This window comes from Chironomus tepperi, unplaced genomic scaffold (assembly GCF_022539635.2).
Source record: "Chironomus tepperi strain 1889 unplaced genomic scaffold, CSIRO-AGI_Ctep_v1 contig_185, whole genome shotgun sequence".
Classification (NCBI taxonomy): Eukaryota; Metazoa; Arthropoda; class Insecta; order Diptera; family Chironomidae; genus Chironomus; species Chironomus tepperi.
The window spans coordinates 12,103-20,209 of record NW_027226307.1 but is presented as its reverse complement, the minus strand read 5'-3'; the positions used below and the strand labels follow the sequence as shown (position 1 = coordinate 20,209).

Here is an 8,107-nt window from a genome sequence, read left to right as displayed (position 1 = left end):
TATTTTTTTACATATTTAAATATTTATAAGTTGATCATCATCATCTGTATGGGATTTTTTTGTTTGAGAATTGAAAAATTTGTTTACGGAATCCCCTTTTTAATGTAAATTTGCCTACAATTTAGTAAACATTAATACATAGTGAAAAAAAAAACGAAATCCTCCAGACCAGAGAGTTTATAAAATTCAGACTAATTCACATTCGACCATCGGATTCCCCCAGCGTAGCTGATCATGTTACCTCTTCACTGTTGAGAATGTTTAATTAAAAGAAAAATTGTTTGATAGTAGCAAAAATATTTAAAAATTCGGTAAGTTCATTTTGTAAATATTTTGGTGATATGAGATTTGCTATGCAATGTCTATCGTAAATCCATTCAGTCTGAAAAATTTTCTTTTTGTTTCTGCAAATATTAACAAAAATTGTAAACATTACTAAACAAATATTGATGCATAATATGCAATAGTTCTTTTAAGAATCTTTCAATGTGTTGTACGATGAAGGAGGGATTTCGTATATCCATAAATCACTGAATACATTAATCCCCGCCTATTCGTGAGCATCTCACAAGAGAGAATAGAATTGAGAGAAGAAAATCATCTCACGAACATGATTTATCATTTCATGCTCTAGAAAATTGACTGAATGAACATTTTAAGCTATTCATTGACAATTTTTTGGGTACATCCAACAATTTTTAGTTCCAGTCAAACTCAAGACATCGAATAATGATCACCAAAATTATATTAATTTTCATTGCAACCACTAAAGTACTTTGTGACATAGAAGATGAAATTAGTAAACTTGAAATACCAACTGGATCTAAGTACAGCTACTTCAGTAACATTTCGGAACCGACATCATCAAAAATTCCAAAAGAATTGGTAATTTATGAAAGACCAGCTGGATCACCATACTTATTCCTAAGAAATATATCAGCACCTAATTCCATGATGATGATGAAGCCAACGGAAAGTAAGGAAATGATGGAAACGGACGAAAATGGACATCCAGATTTTAAGTCGGAAATTTTAATCAAGGTTTTAATGTCAGTCGTGATCTTTAAAGCAATAGCTTTTACTTTTACGATGTTGATACTCTTACTTGTGTTGCCAGCACTAAATCCAGAGTTTCAAAGAAGGAAGCTGTAAACGTGTTAAAAAATTGCTATATATTTTATTAATAACTATTCAGTTCAGGTCAATAATTTTATTTTGTAGCAATAAATGGAATGATTTTGTCATGATCAGTTTGCATTTTGGACGTATAAATATGTATGATGATCAAATAAATATAATGTATTAAATATCTTTTAGAATATTCAGAATAGTACCGAAAATAATAAGAAGAGATAAGGGCCATTCACGAATATTGGCACTTAGTTAGCAGCATAAGTTAGCAGATAGAGTGGAATCTGATGTATCGAACCATATAAAGGCTAATCTATCAGGGCGAGAGTAAGGCCACTGTGGCCGAGTGGTTATGTGGCAGACCGGATATCTGAATCACTATTCTGTGAGCACGTTGGTTCGATTCCCACCAGAGATCAATCTCTCTTGTCTACGATAAAGATTCACTCCGAACAGCATAGCTTAAACTCTAAGAAACCTCTGCATCGCTGTATCAACAGCAAGACACAAAGTTGTGGTTCGTCGCATTATGCCGCTCAGTCATTAAATGCTCACAACATACCCGAGCGACACAAGGAGACGAACTTTTTCGGAAAACTTCATGTCTTGCCGTTAATATGGCGACGCAGCGGTGTCTTAGTGAACATTTTGTCTTGATCGGGTTACATTCCCGTGAACAGTCCCTTATCTCTTCTTCTGGATCTTATAATTCTAAGGAATCGAATGTTGTTACTTAATTATAAACACAATAAAATGCTAAAATATTATCTGTTGCATTGATAGTCATTCGCTGGACGATGTATGCTGTACATGTAAGCTGCCTGCAATCAATCAACATTCTGATCCATTTTTTGAATCCTCGGCCTTAGTTTTCCATCAACCAGCAACGGCGACGACTTTTCTTTTGGCTTTCGATTTTCTCCCTTTAATTCAGGTAAATTCACATCCGTTTCTGCTAGTACTTGTCTTGAAACGCATTTAATTATGATTGTAATAAGTACACATACAGTTCCTAACACAAAAATAATCAATCCGACAATTCTTCCGAAAAATGGAACTTTAACTGCAATCTTAAGCTCTTCAATCATTTTTTCGTCTATTTTGTACTTTTGTTCGACCCACATTGTTGGGATGAATGTTGTTGGACATAATTGGAATAAGGCGATTTCTTCGTTGTCTTTTAGTAGGAAATTCACTTGAAAGCGCATAGTTACTTCTAATGGTATTCCACTCATCTAAAGGAATAAGGTAAGACATTAATCAGATAATTTATTGCTGTAAATCAGTGCTGTCCAAACTGTGTGTCGCGAGACACTAATTCTTATGAATATGTCATGAACCGCATGTTGTGTTCGGTTTCAATCGTGGCTGACCACCAAAGTGTGCCGTGACACAAATGGGTTTAAACAGCACTGCCATAAATCATATACTTCCTTACAGGTTCTAAAGTGACATAAGATTCATGTTTCGAATCTATTAGGCTCGAGTCCCTCAACAAGATCCAAGTAGTAATCATCAGCACCATAAAAATGAGGATATGACATGAACACAGGCGATGAAAAGCGACATGCAGAGATATTGAAAACACCAGACGGGTAAAATTGTTCACATCCTTCACTGTAACATAAATTTTCTGGATATTTGGTGCCATTATCAATCAACCTTTCACCAGCTATGTAGCGATATCCTTTAACTCCAAAAACATCAACTTCTTTTTCAAAATCAAATGGAAGTGATCTGCACATGTCAGGTGTGAATATGGATATCGAAGTAGGCTTCTGGTCAAGTGGAAATAACTCGCCAGGCGATCCTTTAACTTTTGAGCATTCACCTCTGTACATGCTGCTGAAATCACCTGAATTGTAGTTTTGGATTGTTCCCAATTTTGATGAGTCATCTTTCCCTGTATGGACATTGTGCACTCCACTTAAAGCTGTGCTTGCATTTCGCTGTAAAAAGTATATGGAACCAGATTATCTCCAAAAAGCAATAAAGATATTGAAGTTTGTGCTTACCATGTAGAAAAATCCTATCTTATCATATGGTATGTGACTGATATCGAAACCTTCAATCATATTTGCTTTCCCCATCAGTACCATATTGTCTTCATAGCCTGAAATAAAAGTTTGTTGACTTTATATTTTATGGATATAGTAGCACATTGATTATTGGAACTTCTTGGATCAGATTGCGGAAGGTCATATATTTGGAGATTAAACTCAATTTCAAGAGTCAGACATAACATAAAGGAGGCACAGTCCTCAATATGGAATTGAAATCCAAATTCCACGTCTCGAACAGCTGTGCGTGAAGGCTAGGGCACGGCTACATTGCTGTATTAATTAATGAGTCACATCATTGCAGTGCGGCTTCAAATGCCTATTAAGTTCAGCTATGTGTTGACCGGATTCCTATATTGCATTGGCTGCATTGCTATGCCTGTGCTTTTATGACTTCCCGCTAAATATCGACTCTAATCAAGCAAATAAAGTAATATCAATGATTCCTACCTTCAAACAAAAGTTCACGAACTGTATTTGTTACAGTAATTTCCTCCTCATATCCATTAAGTGCAATAGAAATAAGTTTTTTGTGGTTGTAATCCATATTTAATGACTGAGCTGCTGCTCCGATTGCAACCACATTAATAGTCGTAAATATATCATCTAATGAACCTTTACTGCCCTCTTCATCGAATATGTAAGTGCTGAATGGCTTATAGCTTACTGTTGAGTTGTGTCGGTGGAATTTTAGATCTGCTTTATCACGATATTCACGGAAACGATATGGACCAAGTTCTTCAAAGATTGGTTTTTGGAATTCTGGAAATTTGAAACTCTCGGCATTTGTCCAATTGAATAAATAGACATCAAAGTATAGTTCTATGCTTGGACTCTTCCATTCTTTAAATGATTGGGATTTCTCGTCTATTATCAGTTCCTAAAAAATGGAGATAAATTGATATGATTAGAGATTATTTGGGTGATTTGGGTTTTATTTCTTGTATCCAACCCGAGCAACACAATACGGAACTGACTACAAAGTTAGTAATCAGGCCATCTTCCGCATTACCGTTGATACGGCGACATAGCGATGCCTAACAAACACATGGTGCTGTTCGGCAACCGAATGACGGACATTGTCATTATTGTGTGACTCGGGATGATGATGCAGAATGTTGGCCGGTTACAATATAAATCCACGTCGAGTTAAATAGTCTGGAATTATTCAACCTTGTGTCTGGTTATAAACTTGACATTTGCGGAACTTGCCATAATATGTCAAGTCTACGGAACTCGTCCAAAACATCTCAAGTCGATAACTAGACATACAGTCGACTAATCCCAGCTTTCACCATTCGATCAACTTACCTTAGCGAGAAATATTTTGAAGATTGATGGCCAAAAAATTAAAATACATCCTCCGATAACGATTAAAACGACACCGACTAACAAAAAAATTAAGTTGACTTGCACACTCTGTCGCATTTTATAATGTAAATGATGATCATACGTTCAGGTTAGAGAAAGAAGTAGTAGATACACTTTTCCTTTCGTACAAAGTAGTAAGATGCATAAAAAGAAATGTCTGCAAATAGCACAGCTGAATGAATTGAATGGAATATTATTAGAGAAAGAGAAAAAACTGGTTTTTTGTTGATTTCCTAAGATTAAAGCTTTATGCAATTTCTATTGCACTTCACATAAAGTAAATTCACTTTTTATATTATTAATAATATTTGCTCTTGTGATTTAAGTACATTATTATTATTATAGGGTGAACGAGGTGAATGTGAGCAAGGTCTGATTCACAAATGACGTCAATTATCAATTAACAAATAATTATTGATTATCGGAATTCCTTTTAGCAGTGCTGTCTAAACTGTGTGCCGCGGTATACTAGTGTGTCAACATGACTAACTATGACCATGAACTTGATGACGCGTACGGTTTCGGTCGTAGATCAAGGCTATACGGCGGCCCTAAGATTTTGGACTTCATACCATGAATCCGGCAGCTTCAAATACTTTCAATGATAGTGTGACAACATTTGTGTGATTCACCTTTTGAAAAAGCATAAACCACATGATATCTGGTTTCGTTCTTGAACCACAGGTGTACCGTACAGTTTGAACACATTACTTAGAATCCGGTAGCTTCAAAAGCCTTCCCTGATAGTTCGACTTCATTTGTGAATAACTCACTTAAATTAGCTGGTGAGACAACCTGTGTGATCGCGGCACACTAGTGAAATAAACCGCATGTCGTATCCGATTTCATTCATTGCTAACCACCAATGAGTGCCGATGCACAATAAAGGTTTCTCACTCTGCCCAAATGCTCAATTCAATGTTAATCAACTTCCAAGATAACTTGATCATGACTATAATTAAGATGATTTCTTGTTAATTGGCAGCTGATTCAACCCTATGCAGCACATGGGAATTCCTCATACATTGTTAAAATATGGAAAAAATTACGTAAAAGTAAATACGTCATATGCTGCTGCTTACAATGTTGACTTGCTATCAAATTACTTAATGCATGTATCTAATTTATTCTAGTGTCAATATTTTTACAATGAAACGTGATCACGTCTTTGCAAATTCTTATGACTTGTAAAGTCTTGATGAATTTAGAATTGAATAAATTAGTGAGAGAGACAAGACAATAAGCAATTTCATAGCAATTCTCATAAATTTAGTATGATCGACATCATGCACAAAACGTTTCGCTTAAATCACTTTACCGAAAGATACTAATTAATAGCAAGACTCTTTTGGGGTCAAGTTTAATGCAAATTTCATGCGATAAACGAATAACTTCCCATACTATAATTAGCATTGGTTGCTTGCATTTTTCCCTGCATTTATTTATAGACTAAGCTGCGTTGAATGACAATTGTCAGATCAATTAATAGCTATTAATACATCTCAATTTAGATTTTATTAGGTATTCATTAAAGTATAGCTATTATGTATATGCTGTCAATTATGCGAAATCATCCTGTGACCTTCCGGAGGTTTATGACATTGAAGAATGAGAAATTTTGTTGATAAGCCGCGCAGCCAAACATTATTATCAAACTTACGGGTAACATGAGATTCTTTGTAGTCTAAACAAGTAATACATTGTGAGACTTTGGAGTTAAAATGAGTAACTTTGAAGTAAAGAATCTTAAAGTACTTTATTTTCGGAATTTTAGGACTGATTATCCTTTTCGATACATAGTGTGTATTTGGATTGCGACCACATAGAACCTTAAATGATGTTCTTTGCAGCATAATCGATTCCATATAATAGACGGAAAAATACGAAAAGGAAACAACCTAATTACTAGCGATTTTTTCCGATAAGAAAGTTCAAAATTCAATTCTTTGTTTATAACCTAGAAAAATTTTGTTTTTCAAAAATTTAGCCTTCCTGATCATAATTGCTTATGATATGGATTTTTTGGTAAATTATTGCTTAAAGTTATGTGTTTAACGTGTCTGAGTTTGTAAAATATTCAAAAAATGTTCTCCGATCGGCACATACCTGTAAGAATGTTGTCAACACAGCGAGTACACTTAGAACCAAGTGGCAGTAATTTGCAAATTTGGTTGTTTTCGACATTAGGCTGGCATTTGGTTCTTAGAATAATGACGTTTTATTGGTGTGGTGCGTGACAACATTTCAAAATGTGTCGATCGGGCAAAAATTTGAGATTTCATTCACAACTTGTTAGAGATCAGTTATGACCACATTTATTAACCTCAAATGAAATCTGACTCGATATGACTAAGATTTTTCGAAGGTTCTAATTCAAATTCTCGAGACCGAGACCAGGCCCGAGTCGAGACTCATTTGTAGAATCCCAAAGTCACGACAAATCTTGAAACTGAGAAGTCTTGATCTTGGTATAGAGAATCATTAAATGTGACAGCCATTTGGAAGCTTCCCTTTAGCGTTAATAGCAGTGTCTGGGACATAGCCTTTTTCATTTGTGCCGCTCTTATGAAGCTACTGGTTTCCATTATTTAGAGGCTGGATAAATTACATCCCATTCGGGACATAGAATAAAACAGTTTGGGTGTACGCAATATTAACCTCAAAAAATCAAGTTACAGCCTTCTTTCACATTAAATAGTTTAATAAATAAATTTAATTAATTTATGTGCAAAACGTAAAAGTCATCAATTAAAAAAATGTATGCCGCTGAGAAGAGAGGATGAAGATGTGTATACGACTAAGAATTACCGAATGTCTAGGGTCACCCGCGAGGTTACTTTGTTGATTTAATTTCTAAATATATGTGAATCACGCACATGACATTTTTTCACATAAACGATTCTTCTATATTTTATTAGGTGACGAACAGTATGAAGAATATGAATAAATTGAATGATAAATAGAATTGGAATTTATGATAAGATGTATATCACATACTTAATTCATAATATGTAGTATATCACTTCACTTGCATTTATTCGATGAAATTCTTTTCATACACAAATGACCAATTTACTTAATTATTTAATCCTGTAACGAATATCAAGAGATCTTTAGCTCGCGCGCGTATGTCTCGAGCGAAGATTGATTTCAGACTGAATCATTTCACGACTTCACTTGAGTGATGATTGATTGTGCAACAGTTAATTAATAAAGTTGCACGCTTGCAAAAAGACGCTTGATCTCGTGTGATAAGTTTTCGGAAACAAGTTTTAATAGAAATGTCTATAAATTATTTAATGGCAACAAAGTAGTCATTAACACAGATATAATTGCTTTTTTAATTAATAGACTTAATTCGTATCAAAAGCATAAAAATTCTATGTTTAAAAAACATAGAAAAGTTTAACGGTCGTTGAAAATTTAAACGTTCATAGAGGGGCATGTCAATAAACATAGAAATGTGTAACAGTCGTTTGAGTTTCAAATTTCAATCTTTGTAAAAACTGAATAGTAGCGTTTTGCTTCTAGGAATATTAGTTTAA

At 34.5% G+C, this 8,107-nt stretch overlaps 1 pseudogene; it reads right to left on the bottom strand.

Moving 5' to 3' along the window:
• Positions 1 to 1,344: 1,344 nt before the first annotated feature.
• LOC139089636 (protein peste-like) lies at positions 1,345 to 7,693 on the bottom strand (annotated as a pseudogene).
• Between the last annotated feature and the right edge of the window lie 414 nt (positions 7,694 to 8,107).